Raw genomic sequence first — 16,845 nt, forward strand, 5'->3', positions numbered from 1 at the left:
TCGTCCAGATATACCACAACACAGGAGTATAATAGATCACGAAAAATTTCATTGACAAAGTCTTGGAAGACGGCAGGGGCATTGCACAGTCCAAAGGGCATGACCAGATACTCAAAGTGTCCATCTCTGGTGTTAAATGCCGTTTTCCACTCGTCCCCCTCTCTGATGCGGATGAGGTTATAGGCGCCTCTTAAGTCCAATTTAGTGAAGATGTGGGCACCTTGGAGGCGATCAAAGAGTTCAGAGATGAGGGGTAAGGGGTAGCGGTTCTTAACCGTGATTTTATTAAGACCGCGGTAGTCAATGCAAGGACGTAGGGAGCCATCTTTTTTGGAGACAAAGAAAAATCCGGCTCCGGCAGGAGAGGAGGATTTACGGATAAAGCCCCTTTTTAGATTCTCCTGGACGTATTCGGACATGGCAAGAGTCTCTGGGGCAGAGAGAGGATAAATTCTGCCCCGGGGTGGAGTAGTACCCGGGAGGAGGTCGATAGGGCAATCATAAGGCCTGTGAGGAGGTAGAGTTTCAGCTTGTTTTTTGCAGAAAACATCCGCGAAGTCCATATAGGCCTTGGGGAAACCGGTTACTGGAGGAACCACAGAGTTACGGCAAGGGTTACTGGGAACCGGTTTTAGACAATTCTTGGAACAAGAGGACCCCCAACTCTTGATCTCCCCAGTGGACCAATCCAGGGTTGGGGAATGAAGTTGAAGCCAGGGAAGTCCAAGGAGAATCTCCGAGGTGCAATTGGGGAGGACCAAAAGTTCAATCCTCTCATGATGAGATCCGATGCTCATAAGAAGGGGCTCCGTGCGGAAACGTATGGTACAGTCCAATCTTTCATTATTTACACAATTGATGTAGAGGGGTCTGGCGAGACTGGTCACTGGGATGTTGAACCTGTTGACGAGAGAGGCCAAAATAAAATTTCCTGCAGAACCAGAGTCCAAGAAGGCCACTGTAGAGAAGGAGAAGGCAGAAGCAGACATCCGCACCGGCACAGTAAGACGTGGAGAAGCAGAGTAGACATCAAGGACTGTCTCACCTTTGTGCGGAGTCAGCGTACGTCTTTCCAGGCGGGGAGGACGGATAGGACAATCCCTCAGGAAGTGTTCGGTACTAGCACAGTACAGGCAGAGGTTCTCCATACGGCGTCGTGTCCTCTCTTGAGGTGTCAGGCGAGACCGGTCGACCTGCATAGCCTCCACGGCGGGAGGCACAGGAACAGATTGCAGGGGACCAGAGGAGAGAGGAGCCGAGGAGACGAAACGCCTCGTGCGAACAGAGTCCATATCTTGGCGGAGTTCCTGACGCCTTTCAGAAAAACGCATGTCAATGCGAGTGGCTAGGTGAATAAGTTCATGTAGATTAGCAGGAATTTCTCGTGCGGCCAGAACATCTTTAATGTTGCTGGATAGGCCTTTTTTGAAGGTCGCGCAGAGGGCCTCATTATTCCAGGACAATTCTGAAGCAAGTGTACGGAATTGTACGGCATACTCGCCAACGGAAGAATTACCCTGGACCAGGTTCAACAGGGCAGTCTCAGCAGAAGAGGCTCGGGCAGGTTCCTCAAAGACACTTCGGATTTCCGAGAAGAAGGAGTGTACTGAGGCAGTGACGGGGTCATTGCGGTCCCAGAGCGGTGTGGCCCATGACAGGGCTTTTCCGGACAGAAGACTGACTACGAAAGCCACCTTAGACCTTTCAGTGGGAAACAGGTCCGACATCATCTCCAGATGCAGGGAACATTGGGAAAGGAAGCCACGGCAAAACTTAGAGTCCCCATCAAACTTATCCGGCAAGGATAAGCGTATCCCAGGAGCGGCCACTCGCTGCGGAGGAGGTGCAGGAGCTGGCGGAGGAGATGACTGCTGAAGCTGTGGTAGCAACTGTTGTAGCATAACGGTCAGTTGAGACAGCTGTTGGCCTTGTTGCGCAATCTGTTGTGACTGCTGGGCGACCACCGTGGTGAGGTCAGCGACAACTGGCAGAGGAACTTCAGCGGGATCCATGGCCGGATCTACTGTCACGATGCCGGCTGGCAGGTAGTGGACCCTCTGTGCCAGAGAGGGATTGGCGTGGACCGTGCTAGTGGACCGGTTCTAAGCCACTACTGGTTTTCACCAGAGCCCGCCGCAAAGCGGGATGGTCTTGCTGCGGCGGTAGTGACCAGGTCGTATCCACTAGCAACGGCTCACCTCTCTGGCTGCTGAAGATAGGCGCGGTACAAGGGAGTAGGCAGAAGCAAGGTCGGACGTAGCAGAAGGTCGGGGCAGGCAGCAAGGATCGTAGTCAGGGGCAACGGCAGAAGGTCTGGAAACACTGGCAAGGGACACACAAGGAACGCTTTCACTGGCACTAAGGCAACAAGATCCGGCAAGGGAGTGCAAGGGAAGTGAGGTAATATAGGGAGTGCACAGGTGATAACTCTAATTGGAACCACTGCGCCAATCAGCGGCGCAGTGGCCCTTTAAATCGCAGAGACCCGGCGCGCGCGCGCCCTAGGGAGCGGGGCCGCGCGCGCCGGGACAGAACAGACGGGGAGCGAGTCAGGTAGGAGAGCCGGGGTGCGCATCGCGAGCGGGCGCTACCCGCATCGCGAATCGCATCCCGGCTAGCAGCAGGATCGCAGCGCCCCGGGTCAGAGGACGTGACCGGGGCGCTGCAGCGGAGGAGGTGAAGCGAGCGCTCCGGGGAGGAGCGGGAACCCGGAGCGCTCGGCGTAACAGCCAACACTCTAATCAAGAAGTCTTTAGCTCCCAGCACGATCCGGGCTTATGATACCGCTTTGGCGGTTTTCTCCTCCTTCATGCAGGGCTTAGGGCTTTCCCCCACAATCACTTTACACTCTGCCCTAGCTTTTGTTGGTTTTTGCCATTCTTCTTTACACTTATCCCAGAACACCATCAAACTTCACTTAACAGGTCTTCAACACCACAGGTCACTCTCGCACCCTCACGCCTCTTCTCTACTCTCTGCTCATCCGATCAAAGCAGCACTCAAGGGCATTTCAGTCTTGTCGCACCCCAAATCTCTTTCTCGCGCACCGGTCACGGGGGATCTTTTCCGGGCCATGTCTTCCTTACTGGACACGCACCCTTTTGGTTTTCACCTCAGCACGGTCATCAAAGCTGCCATACACCTTGCTTTTTACGGCTTCCTTAGACCGGGGGAGTTCACGCGCACTGGCTGCCGAGCACCCGGGCCGACCCTGAGCCAGCTATCATCTAACAGGCTAGGTTTCACTTTCACCCTTCCGTCCACCAAAACCTGCAGATGGGGAGCATCCATCAGATATTTCCCCACCTCACATCAGTGGTGCCCAGTCTCGTCTCTCACCGACCTCCTCTCAATGCTGTCCGGGCAAGCAGCGGACAGTCCGCTCCTCCCGGTGGCTGGGCATGCTCTGTCTTCCTCCCAGTTTACCAGATACGTCCGCTCCCTAGTCACCATGCTAGGTCATGATCCCGCTGTCATCTCAGGACACTCGTTCAGGATCGGAGCGGCCTCCGCAGCCTCCAAACATGATGTCCCAGCTCACATCATTAAGAAGCTAGGCCGCTGGAACTCCAGCTGTTTTGACCGGTACATTCCGGATCCCTCTACCGAAATGGCTAATGTGTTTAAAGTGTTGGCGTTGTGATACAAATAAAATAGAGTTACACCCTACTCTTGACTCTTTGCCCTCTATAGGCGTGCCCTCGGTCGCGGTTATTGGGCACACCTCATCCGCTGTTTTGTATTTCTTAATTCTGTACTAGGTCTACCGGGGTTCCAAGGCTGAGGACGGTAAGTACTCTTGTTCTCCTTCTTCGTATACTTGCTCGTTCGGCCTTTCGAGCCATGACCACAAGTAAAAAACCTAATTGGCTGCATTTGTGGGAGTGGCGTGGGGTATATAAACTCCCCTCTCCCTCAGGTAGGGGCGTATGATTCGTGGGCGTCACCCACCCAACCCTCCCTTTTTCTATCATAATCCATACATAGGGCATGCCCTCTATAGGCGTGCCCTCGGTCGCGGTTATTGGGCACACCTCATCCGCTGTTTTGTATTTCTTAATTCTGTACTAGGTCTACCGGGGTTCCAAGGCTCAGGACGGTAAGTACTCTTGTTCTCCTTCTTCGTATACTTGCTCGTTCGGCCTTTCGAGCCATGACCACAAATATATATATATATATATATATATATATATATATATAGCAGCAAAGAAGATAGTCCGGCACAGAACTGAAGTATGCAGGTAAAAACTCAGAACTTTATTTCAGCATAACGCAGTACACAGAAGCCTTCTGTGTACTGCGTTATGCTGAAATAAAGTTCTGAGTTTTTACCTGCATACTTCAGTTATGTGCCGGACTATCTTCTTTGCTGCTAATTGTGTGAGCCGGAGGCGGAACCGGCGTGTCCGCAGCACGAACTTAGGAGCAGCTGCGGGTGTGGTGAGCGGTAATCCATTGTTGTGCATATATATATATATATATACATATATATATATATATATATATATATATATTCTTTTATTTTATTGAAGAGCTGAGGTATGTGCTCTCAAGTCACCCAAGTGCAAGTATTCACACAAAATACCGTGCACAAGGATGCGGTCTATCGCAAGCCCTTTTTTTACACTTGATCTTAGCCAAAAGGCCCAGAGGTGATAACCGGTAAAGGGATGGAACCAACCATGCCCCCTTCATGAGCACTCACACTACTTATAGGGAAGAAAGGAAGGCTGGCAGGCGGCCTCCCATGCATAGGAAAGGAGGGAGGCAGGCAGTCTCCCATACACTCTCTGGGTGGGTGGCAGTCAGCCACCCGTACATACAGCACAGGCTAAATCCACATCATTGCTTAAAAGAAGGACAGGAGTCCATTCCACTCTGATGGAGCAATAAGCAATGCAATCCATACCCTGGCTTTTACAGGAACCCCTGTAATTGTGTAATTCACATTTCTTGCCACAAGATGGCAGTGGTGTTTTAAAATCTTGAACGCTGTGCACAGCTAACTCCGTACTATTGAAATTGCTCAGTGTCTGTCAGACAGACTGGTATTTAGACTCTTCTATCTAGTTAGTTCCGGTGCCCTGCTGCAGCTCGGGCACGGGAGTTACTAACTAAGCTGGGACACTGGCACAGCGTTATTATTAAAACATAATCCTCCCTTACTTTAAAGGAAGGGAGGATTATGTTTTATATCATGAAAAACTATTTCGGAAACTATGTCGGAGTTAGCTGTGCACAGCGTTCAATATTTTAAAACACCACTGCCATCTTGTGGCAAGAAATGTGAATTACACAAGTCAAGAAATATTTTAAAGAAGCATTAATAAAAGTAAATTTTTAGGGGATCTTTAGTCAGGGTTAATCCTGAGGGGATTTATTTCCCCAAGTAGGTTGTTCATTAATAAGTCGGCCCAGAGATCCCTAAGGGATTTAGCTAGTGTAGGTTTTCGTGACATATTCTACTTTAACATAGCGGTAAATTTTTGTGGTTACTTGCATCACAAAATGTCATGAAAATTTAGAAAATTTTGCATTTTTCTAACTTTGAAACTCTCTGCTTGTAAGGAAAATGGATATTCCAAATACATTTTATATTGATTCACAAACACAATGGGGGAGATTTATCAAAGGATTTAGACTGATTTTTCCTGTCTAAATTTGTCGCACAGAAAGTCGCAGTCTAAATATGTGCGACTTTTCTGCGACTTTTGCTCTAGAGGATTTTTAGAACATGATGCATGCAAGTCTATTTTAGACAGAAATGCATTGGAAAATGCATTGGTGCTGAATTTATCAAGTGCGACTTTTGTGCGACAAGTCGCATCTGCCCAAAATACGCTGAAATGTCAGACCATGCTGGAGCAGGACTAAATGCAGTTTAAGCTGTAGACCCTGAAGTCTGAGCACAGAATTTATCAAGGGCTGTGAGACCTTTGATAAATTAGGAGCACAATAGACAGGAGACTACCACATACGCTGGTCTATAAGCATACCCAGAATAGACTAGATTATTAAATGTCCCCCAATATGTCTAATTTATGTTGGCATCATAAAATTTACCAATTTTTTACTTTTTGAAGACATTAGAGGGCTTCAAAGTATAGCAGCAATTTTCTAAATTTTCATGAAAATTTTAAAATCTGAATTTTTCAAAGACCAGTTAAGTTTGAACTGGATTTGAGGGACCATTCTGTAAGAAATACCCCATAAATGACCCCATTGTAGAAACTACACCCCTCACAGTTTTCAAAATGACATTCAAAAAGTGTGTTAACCCTTTAGGTCTTTCACAAGAATTGCAGCAAAGTGGAGGAGAAAAATCAAAATCTGCATTTTTTACACTAACATATTCTTGTAGCCCCATTTTTTTCATTTTTAAAAGTGGTAAAAGGAGAAAAAGCCCCCCAAAATTTGTAGCTCAATTTCTCTCGAGTACGTAAATACATCATATGTTGACATAAAGTGCTTTGTGGGGTCACAACATGGCTCAAGAGGGAAAGAGCAACTGTAGGATTTTTTTAAACAAATTTTGCTGTCATGGTTTTTGGGGCCATGTTGCATTTAGGAAGCCCCCATGGTGCCAGAACAGCAAAAAAAAACATATGGCATACTATTTTGGAAACTACACCCCTCAAGGAATGTAACAAGGGGTATAGTGAGCCTCAACACCCCACAGGTGTTTGGCGACTTTGCGTTGAAGTTGGGTGTAAAAATGGAAAATTAGATTTTCTCTATCGGCTCCATTGGGGGACACAGACCATGGGTGTATGCTGCTGTCTCTAGGAGGTATGACACTATGGCAACAAAAAAAAGTCGGCTCCTCCCAGCAGGATATACCCGCCTCTAGGCCCTGAGCTAATCAGTTTTAGCTTAGTGTCTGAAGGAGGTGGACATGGTCTGGAATTCTCCAGACCAGGTCTTCTGTTTCTTATTTTTCCTAGTTAGGGTATGTGTTAGTTTTTTATTCCGTTTTCTTTCATGTTTTCAGGTGGGGACTGAGGAACTGCGGCTCACTGTTTCCTCATTGTGATTGAGGGGGCACAGACATTGCGTATATGCGCTGTTCACCCCCTCTCGCCAACGGTCAGCGTCTGGGGTTGTACCTCATGGGTCCGGGTCCCCCTATTCCCTGCTCGCTTTGCAGGTAACAGAAAGCTGACTGAAGACCTCACAGAAGACTCCATTAGGTAAGTACTTCTGATTGAGGTGAGTATATATTCTTCTCCCTTTAGGTGCTGACTTGCAACCTCTGGAGACCCTCATTTTTTGGCCCACCTTTCAGGGTCCAAGGGGCTGGCCTGTGTTAGGGGCTCTATCTTTTATTCTAAAAAAAGGGGCGAGCAATGGCATATTGGTAATGAATGGTTTACTTTATTATTATGCACATGTGTGTGTGTGTGTTATACTATGCGGCTGACAGCCGCGGCGCTTACTATGTGGCTGACAGCCGCGGCGCTTTTACTGTTCGGGCGCATGAAGCGCCGACTTACTTTCGCTTTCGGCAGTAGACGACTGTCGCCGAATATGTGTATCGCCCGCTCACTTCCCCGTGGGCGCATATGCGGCTGACATGTGCGCCTGGGGCAAGGAGCGGGCGCCATTACTATTGTTCTTCTCGGCGGCCGGGGAGCTATAGCTCCGCCCACAGGGCCGCCGGAGCTCACTGGAGGCGCGGATTGTCCTCCAATCAGCGCCGTGCGTGCGATTTTCGGTGGCAGAGGCCAATCAGACAGGGCCCCTGCTCCAGGCACGCCCCTCTCTGGCTATTGGCTTGCCTGTTTCTCCCTCTCTATCTACACAGAGCGGAGTTCTCCTCACAGCAGCCACCACAGGGGACACAGACTCGGGTGAGATAGTTCTTTTTTCATTATGTTCGTACCCAGAATTGTTCCTCCCTCTAAACAGACAACTGGAGCGTTAGTTTCCTATTTGGTCTGTAAGAACTGTAATTCCAAAATACCTGGTTCTGCTGAACCCACTTGCTCTGCCTGCTCCTCTGCTGCCCCAGACCCCCTGGTACCCTCGGATGCTCTTTCAGTTCTGGTGGATTCGGCCGCCCCTCCAGCCTGGGTTTCTTCCCTATCCCAGTATATGGGCTGACTTGACTCAAGTCTCCCGTTCGGTGGCTGAGGCTTCTCGTGACGTGGTGTCTGCCTTGAAGAGGTCTGCCCTGTGCCAACCCTCTAAAGGGCCCCGCTCCTCTTCTCCACATACTTCACCCTCTCACAGGCATACTAGGGGTGTATCTTCTGACTCTTCCATTGAGTCTTCAGGTAGACGTGGGTGCTCCCCTCGTGGGTCCCGCCCCCCCGTGTCATCTGGTCACAAACGTCGCTCCTCCAGAGGACGTTCCCGGAATCGCCACTCTGCCTCGCAAGAGTCGCGTACCCGGTCATGGTCGCCCCCCACTTGTTCACATTCTCCTGGTGGATGAGGCTTTCGAATTGGCATCTGACTCGGAGGACCGCTCGGATACAGTTGAAATGGTGAACTCATTGGTTGCGGCCATAAGAGACACCTTTCACTTAGAGGACCCAGGATCTTCGGATGTGACTCCTGAAGTATCTTTTCATCATGCTAAACTGGCACCTCAAAGGTTCAGCTCTCACGCTGAATTTGACACCCTTCTGGAATCTGCATGGAAACATCCGGACAAGAGGCTCCCGGGAATGAAGAAGGTTCAGGTGCGTTACCCATTCGACAAGGACCTTGCCTCTAAGATGGTTTCCCCTCCCTTGGTGGATCCACCAATTTCCCGCCTCTCTAAGGCTACTACACTGTCGCTAGCAGATATGGCTGCTTTCAAGGATTCAACGGACAAGAAGGTGGAGTCCTTAGCGAAGTTTGCCTCTGAAGCAGCAGGCTCTTCTCTGCTTCCCACCTTCGCCTCGGCTTGGGTGTCCAAGGCCCTATCGGTGTGGTGCTCAAAACTCCGTCAGGGTATCCAGGCGGGATCCCCCCAGAGGATCTGTCTGCTTTGGTTCTCCAATGCTCTAAAGCTGGGGACTTTCTGTGCACAGCTTCCATGCAGTCAGCCCGTTGTGCTGCCTTTGCTGTGGGTCACCTGGCGGCCCTCCGCCGTTCCATGTGGCTTAAGGCTTGGGATGTGGATGCGGATGCCGCTTCCAAAAGGTCTCTCACCGAGCTTCCTTTTACTGGTGCCTGTCTTTTTGGCAAGCGCCTTGACGAGATTATCTCTGAGGCGACGGTTGGCAAGAGTTCCTTGTTGCCTCAAAATAAGGCTCGCTCTACTTCCCAGAGGAAGTCCTCTTCCTTTCAGTCCTTTCGGACTTTTGGCCCTAATTAGGGGTCTAGGCAGGCGCCTTCGCGGGACAAGAAGGCTCCCTCATTCCGGGCTTGCCCGTCTTGGAAGTTGGACACCAACCGTTCCGGCCGTTTTGCGGCCAAATCAGGCAAACGCAAACCCACTTCTGCATGAACTGATGCCCCCACCCGCAGATTTTTCTCGGGTGGGAGGTCGTCTCTTACTTTTTCGAGACATCTGGACCACACACATTCAGGACTCTTTGGTCAGGGACGTGGTGTCCAACGGATACCGAATGGAATTTGCCTCCCTCCCGAGGGATCGTTTTTTTCAGTCCCGGGCCCCCGGTCTCCTTCTCTGGCGAAACAGTTTCGGGGGGGCTCTCCGGTCCCTGCTTCTCCAGGGAGTTATTTTTGGGGTTTCTATTCCAATCTTTTTGTGGTCCCCAAGAAGGGCGGTTCTGTGCGGCCAATCCTGGACCTCAAGCGTCTCAACCTTCATCTTCTCATCCGCCACTTCCGATTGGAATCCCTCCGTTCGGTAGTGGCATCCATGGAACAAGGGGAATTTCTTTCTTCAGTGGACATCAAAGATGCCTACCTCCATGTTCCAATATTTCCCAGCCATCAATGGCTTTTTTTCCTATTACTCCTTGTGAAAATGAAAAATTTGGGATAACACCAGCATTTTAGTGAAGAAAATAAAATTTTTCATTTTCACGTCCAAATTTTAATGAAAATTTGTCAAACACCTGTGGGGTGTTAAAGCTCACTATACCCATTCTTACATTCCGTGAGGGGTGTAGTTTCCAAAATGGGGTCACATGTGGGTATTTATTTTTGTGCGTTTATGTCAGAACCGCTGTAAAAGGTAAAAGGAGAAAAAGCCCCCCAAAATTTGTTGGGCAATTTTTACCGAGTACGGTAAAGTGAGAGAGCGCCATGCGCATTTAAGGCCTAAATTACGGATGCAAGAGTTAGACTTGCCTTGGATACCAAAATTACCCTACGGCAGTATTTCGCAAACAGAGTGCCTCCAGCTGTTGCAAAACTCCCAGCATGCCTGGACAGTCAATGGCTGTCTGGCAATACTGGGAGTTGTTGTTTTGCAACAGCTGGAGACTACGTTTTAGAAACCGTGCCATACCAGAGGTTTCTCATTTTTATTGGGGGGGGGGGGGGGGGGACTGTGTAGGGGTATGTTTATAGGTAGTGTTTTTAGGGTACATTCAGACTGCCGGGGGATTACAGCGAGTTTCCTGCTGGGAGTTTGAGCTGCAGCAGAAAATTTCCTGCATCTCTAGCTTGCAGCGAGAGACTAACCGTAAACCCCCGCCCCTTGTGAATGTACCCTGTACATTCGCATGGAGGGGGGGGCAAACCCCCAGGTACCGCCACCATCTTCTCCCCCCCCCCTCTCTGCCTGACATCCAGGGGCGGGCAGAGCGGGGAATTTCCATGGTAACCCCTCCGCCTTTATCTGCCATTGGTCAGTAATCATTACTAATGGCAGGGGATAGGGGGGGATGGCACCACTGCCACCTCGCTCCTATCCCTTAGGAGGATTGGGGCTGTCACTGACAAATCCTTTCATCCCTATTTTCCGGGCAATCGGGTCATCAGAGACCCGATCAGCCCGGAATTGCCACAAACGTCGATTTGCCGCCATGGCCGACATGGGGGGTTCTTAGGACCCTCCTAGGCATTTTCACAGGATGCCTGCTGAAAGATTTCAGCAGGCATCTCGGTCTGGTCCCCGACGGCTAGCGGTGGGGACCGAAATTCCCACGGGCGTATCCATACACCCTCAGTCCTTAAGGACTTTGAAACGGGGGCGTATGGGCACGCCCTCCATCCTTAAGGGGTTAAGATCTGCATATGAAAACAACACGCCTACCTTTGTTGCCTGCAGCCACCTCCCTGGCTGTCCGGACACGGAATCAAACCAACTGTAACGAGAAACTGAAAATAAACAGTATTCACCTGCATCCTTTTGGACTCTTTGCTGAATCAGGGTAATCTGACAACCCATGGTCGTGCTGTTGGTGCTTCTGGTTCTTCTGCTGTTTACACCTGGCAGTGGCATTGAATGACATTTAATAGAACTAAAGGTCCTGGGTGCAACAATCCTCCCATGAGGACCAGCCTCAACAGCTTTGTAGATTGCACTCATGTTTGCAACTCCATATACATTTTATTTTCTTCATACTTCTTTCTTCATACTTTTTTCTTTCTGTCATTCAGACTTTCATTCATTCTCACTCACACACTCACTCACTTTAATTCATTTGTTCTCTCTCTCACTCACTCAATTACTCACTCAATCACTCACTCACTCTCTCTCTTACCCACTCACTCAGTCAGTCTCTCTCTCTTTCTTTCTTTTTTTTATTAATTTTTTTCCATCTTCTTCTTCTTCTTCAGACCCCATCATAGCACTAATGCTTATCCAATACCACCAGCAGATGGAGACACTCCATTGCAACATTGGTTGTGAGCAGCAGTTTCTAAAAACAAATGCCTCATGGCTGATTTCTCATCAATCAATGGATGGCAAATTTTGTTTTTATCATTCACTGACCACAGAACCAATGCATGGTCAAGCAACAGCAATGACGCACCCTTGTGAATAACCATGAGACCCTCACATCATTTAACAGGATTCAGCACCACCTGCAAGACAGCTACGTATCATGTCATGTCAAACCTGCACAGGTGTGCTAGATTAGTATTATTATTATTTTTTTAGTTTTTATGACATCAATCAGTGTGCAAACATGGTCAGTAAAACGCCAAATGGATAGACGTTCATAAACCAGTCAGTGCAACTCATTATTGTGGTCTCTAATTGTGGAACTCTTTTTTTTTTTGTGAGGATACGATGAGCTTATCCAATTAAGGAGGCCATTCAGCAGTACTGGGTCTGGACAGCAGCGGCACCTTCTGCAGCCAGTCTGACTGACATGACAAGGCAGGCAACAGCTGCAGCAGCACCCACAGAGGATTAAATAAGAATCTGTCTTTTTTAACACTGGAATGGGGTGGTGCACTGTACCCGAAGATACTGCCATATCGGGTCAATGCATTGGGCGACGGAAGCAAGTTTCCAAATCGGCTCCCATTCTCAAAAATCCATTTAATTTATGGTCCCCAGATAGGGGACGTATCAGATATTAAACTGATAAGAACAGATTTTTGATTGAAAAAACCTTTATTACCAATCAATTGTCAATCACACAATAAATATATTCACCATAACAGAACTGACTTTTTTTTATCTATCTATCTATATATATATATATACCGTATTTATCGGGGTATACCACGCACCGGCCTATAACACGCACCCTCATTTTACCAAGGATATTTGGGTAAAAAAAGTTTTTTACCCAAATATCCATGGTAAAATGAGGGTGCGTGTGTGCGCGTGTATACCCCGATAAACCCCCAGGAAAGGCAGGGGGAGAGAGGCCGTCGCTGCCCGCTTCTCTCCCCCTGCCTTTCCTGGGGTATAGAGCGCTGCTGCCGGCCCTTCTCACCCCCTGGTTATCGGCGCCGACAGCCAGGGGGAGAGAAGGGGCAGCGGCACCCATTGCCGGCGCCGCTGCCCCGTTGCCTCCCCCCATCCCCGGTGGCATAATTACCTGGGTCGGGTCCGCGCTGCTGCAGGCCTCCGGCGCGCGTCCCCTGCGTCGTTGCTATGCACGGTGCGGCGCATGACGTCAGTGCGCCGCGCCGTGCAGCGCATAGCAACAGGTAATTATGCCACCGGGGATGGGGGGAGACAACGGGGCAGCGGCGCCGGCAATGGGTGCTGCTGCCCCTTCTCTCCCCCTGGCTGTCGGCGCCGCTTCTCTCCCCCTGGCTATCGGCGCCGGCACCGATAGTCAGGGGGACAAAACGGGCAGCGGCGCCGATAGCCAGGGGGTGAGAAGGGCCGGCAGCAGGGCTCTAGACCCCAGGAAAGGCAGGGGGAGAGAAGCGGGCAGCGACGGCCTCTCTCCCCCTGCCTTTCCTGGGGGTGTATCGGCGTATAACACGCACATAGACTTTAGGCTAAAAATTTTAGCCTAAAAAGTGCGTGTTATACGCCGATAAATACGGTATATATATATATATATATATATATATATATATATATATATAGATATATAAAAAAAAATATTTTATTGAAGAGCTGAGGTATGTGCTCTTAAAGAGTAGCTATCCTCAACTAAAATGTCCATATTCCCCCTCCCCATCTTTCCCTCACACTGTCTACATCTATCCCTGTTTTTTTTATCCTCTTAAAACATTAGAACAATACCTTTTTCCACTCCTCTTCGGTAGCTCAGAGTTGAGCAGTCTCACGATTGCAGGAAGTCGGCGGGCGGGCGGGCCGGCGTGACGTCATCTGAAGCCTCGCCAGCCACCACTTCCGCCCATCTTGCTGTATTCTGCGCTCAATGTCGGGAGCGCGCATACAGGCGCGCATACAGGCTGGAAGGGACGGCAGCCTCTGAGTCTCCTCCTTTCTGTTTTGTTTTGCACGTACCATTCAGAGAGGAGGAGAGTCTGAGAACGGAGCTGCTGTACTGTGCCCTGAGGGAATTTATAATATCAAAATGGTGGGTAGTACAATTGATTATATGCCCAAAACAATAAAAATAAAATTTCACAAAGCTGCAATCCCCAATGAATGACTGCAGACCGCAGTGCATTATAAATGGTGTGAATAATAGTGATTTTATCCCAATCAAAAATGATGCATAATTTTTGAATGGGATAAAATCTCCATTATTGACACCATTTATAATGCACTGCTGGCTGCAGCCATTCATTGGGGATTGCAGCTTTGTGAATTTATTTATTTATTTTTTCATATAAAGCTGCACTCCCAAATGAATGGCTGCAGCCAGCAGTGCATTATAAATGGTGTCAATAATAGTGATTTTATCCCATTCAAAAATGATGCATCATTTTTGTAATGGAATAAAATCTCTTTTTTTTCCACCATCTATACCAGTGATCCCCAAACTGTGGCCCTCCAGATGTTGCAAAACTACAACTCCCAGCATGCCTGGACAGCCAACGGCTGTCCAGGCATGCTGGGAATTGTAGTTTTGCAACATCTGGAGGGCCACAGTTTGGGGACCACTGACCTATACTGCATTGCTGCGGTTTTATCGTGTACATGTGCTCACTGATTGCATATTTTATTGCATTAGGAACACCTCAGCAATTCAGGATAGGTGGTGATTAAAAAAAAAGATTTTATTCCATTCAAAAATTGTGCATATTTATTGATGGAATGAATTCACAATTTATATCACCATCTAGACTGTATTGCACATAACACCATAACCTCCCCCCAATGGAATAAATGTGCTTTTTTTGCTCACCATCTATACTGGAGTGATCCGGTGTTACTCAATAAAACCGCAGCACTACAATATAGATAGTGATCCAAAGTCCCAAATGAGTCCAAAATCAGAAATTTACCGTGCATACCATCCACACTCAATATATGATAATGAGCGTGCATAGCATGCAGGCTCAAAACATGATAATGAGAGTGCATAGCATGCATGCTCAATACCTGATATTGAGCATCCATAGCATGCACACTCAATACATAATAATAAACATGAATATTTTGAGCGTGCATAGCCTGCATGTTGAATACATGATATTGAGCATGCATAGCATGCACAGTAAGTATATGATATTGAGCATGCATAGCATACACACTCAATACATGATAATGAGCGTGCATAGCATGCAGGCTCAATACATTGTAATGAAAGTGTGTAGCATGTATGTGTAGCATACATTGAGTATCCATAGGATGCATACTCAATACATAATAATGAACGTTAATATATGAGTGTGCATAGCATGCATGCTCAATACATTATATTGAGCATGCATAGCATACACACTCAATACATGATAATGAACGTGAATATATGATCGTGCATAGCATGCATGCTCAATACATGTTATTGAGCATGCATAGCATCCACAGTCAATACATGATATTGAGCATGCATAGCATGCACAATCAATGCATGATATTGAGCGTGCATGGCATAAACACTCAATACATGATAATGAGCATGCATAGCATGCAGGCTCAATACATCGTAATGAAAGTGTGTAGCATGCATGCTCAATAAATGATATTTTGCATGCATAGCATGCACACTCAATACATAATTAACGTGAATATTTTGAGCGTGCATAGCATACATTTTCAATAAATGATATTGAGCATGCATAGCATACACACTCAAAAATGATATTGAGCATGCATAGCATACTGGCTCAATACATCATAATGAGAGTGCATAGCATGGATGCTCAATATATAATAATGAACATGAATATATGAGCGTGCATAGCATGCACAGTCAATACATGATATTGAGCATGCATAGCATACACACTCAATACATGATAATGAATGTGAATATATGAGCGTGCATAGCATGCATGCTCAATACATGTTATTGAGCATGCATAGCATCCACAGTCAATACATGATATTGAGCGTGCAAAGCATGCACAATCAATACATGATATTGAGCGTGCATGGCATAAACACTCAATACATGATAATGAGCATGCATAGCATGCAGGCTCAATACATCATAATGAAAGTGTGTAGCATGCATGTTCAATATATTACATTGAGCATCCATAGGATGCATACTCAATACATAATAATGAACGTTAATATATGAGTGTGCATAGCATGCATGCTCAATACATGATATTGAACATGTATATCCTACACACTCAATACATTATAATGAGCGTGCATAGCATGCAGGCTCAATACATCATAATGAGAGTGCATAGCATGCACACTCAATACATAATAATTAGCGTGCTTATCTGATCAATACCTGATGTTGAGCGTGCATAGCCTGCACAGTCAGTACATGATAATGAGCCTGCATAGCTGAGTGTGCATAACATGCACACTCAATACATGATAATGAGTTTGCTTAGCTGAGCGTGCATAGCATGCAGGCTCAAAATATGATATTGAGCAGCCCTAGCTTGCTGTCGCTATAAATACAATGTGCAGAGTATTATTAAACCTTGTATAATTGATTATTGTACTGAAAAAGGATGATAGCCACTAACATGTTATCTCAACAAGACCAAAACCAAGTAATGGAGAATTTTGCTTTAGGCTATTACATACTCTATTAATATATTTACTAAAGGCAACTGGATATTCATATGCTGCAGAGGAGGAAAGGAATGAAGAATATAATCCTGAAGAATCTTCTGATGAGGTAATTAATATTCTTTATTATTTATATATATATATATATATATATATATATATATATTTTTTTTTTAAATACTTATTATTATATTAATTCACTTTTTTTTTTTTTTAAATAGGAAGATTATAGTATTCAACAGGAGACGGAAAGTGACAGTGAGGAGGAAACAGCTGCAACAATACATGAAATAACGCCGGTAAGCATATCAACAAGCTACACTTGAAGATCATTTGAACACTGTAATTGAACCCACACCAGGGTCTAACCTACACATTACTAACAGCGCCCTGATGTT

The 16,845-nt window shown here is 47.1% G+C and overlaps 1 non-coding gene across 1 annotated transcript; it reads right to left on the reverse strand.

Annotated features, from left to right (window-relative positions):
- Window positions 1–12,306: 12,306 nt before the first annotated feature.
- Window positions 12,307–12,493, reverse strand: LOC130296002 (U2 spliceosomal RNA). Its single transcript, XR_008849096.1, has one exon. It is a non-coding gene; the product is annotated as a U2 spliceosomal RNA (small nuclear RNA).
- Between the last annotated feature and the right edge of the window lie 4,352 nt (window positions 12,494–16,845).

The sequence above is a fragment of the Hyla sarda genome, chromosome 11, assembly GCF_029499605.1.
Source record: "Hyla sarda isolate aHylSar1 chromosome 11, aHylSar1.hap1, whole genome shotgun sequence".
Lineage (NCBI taxonomy): Eukaryota > Metazoa > Chordata > Amphibia > Anura > Hylidae > Hyla > Hyla sarda.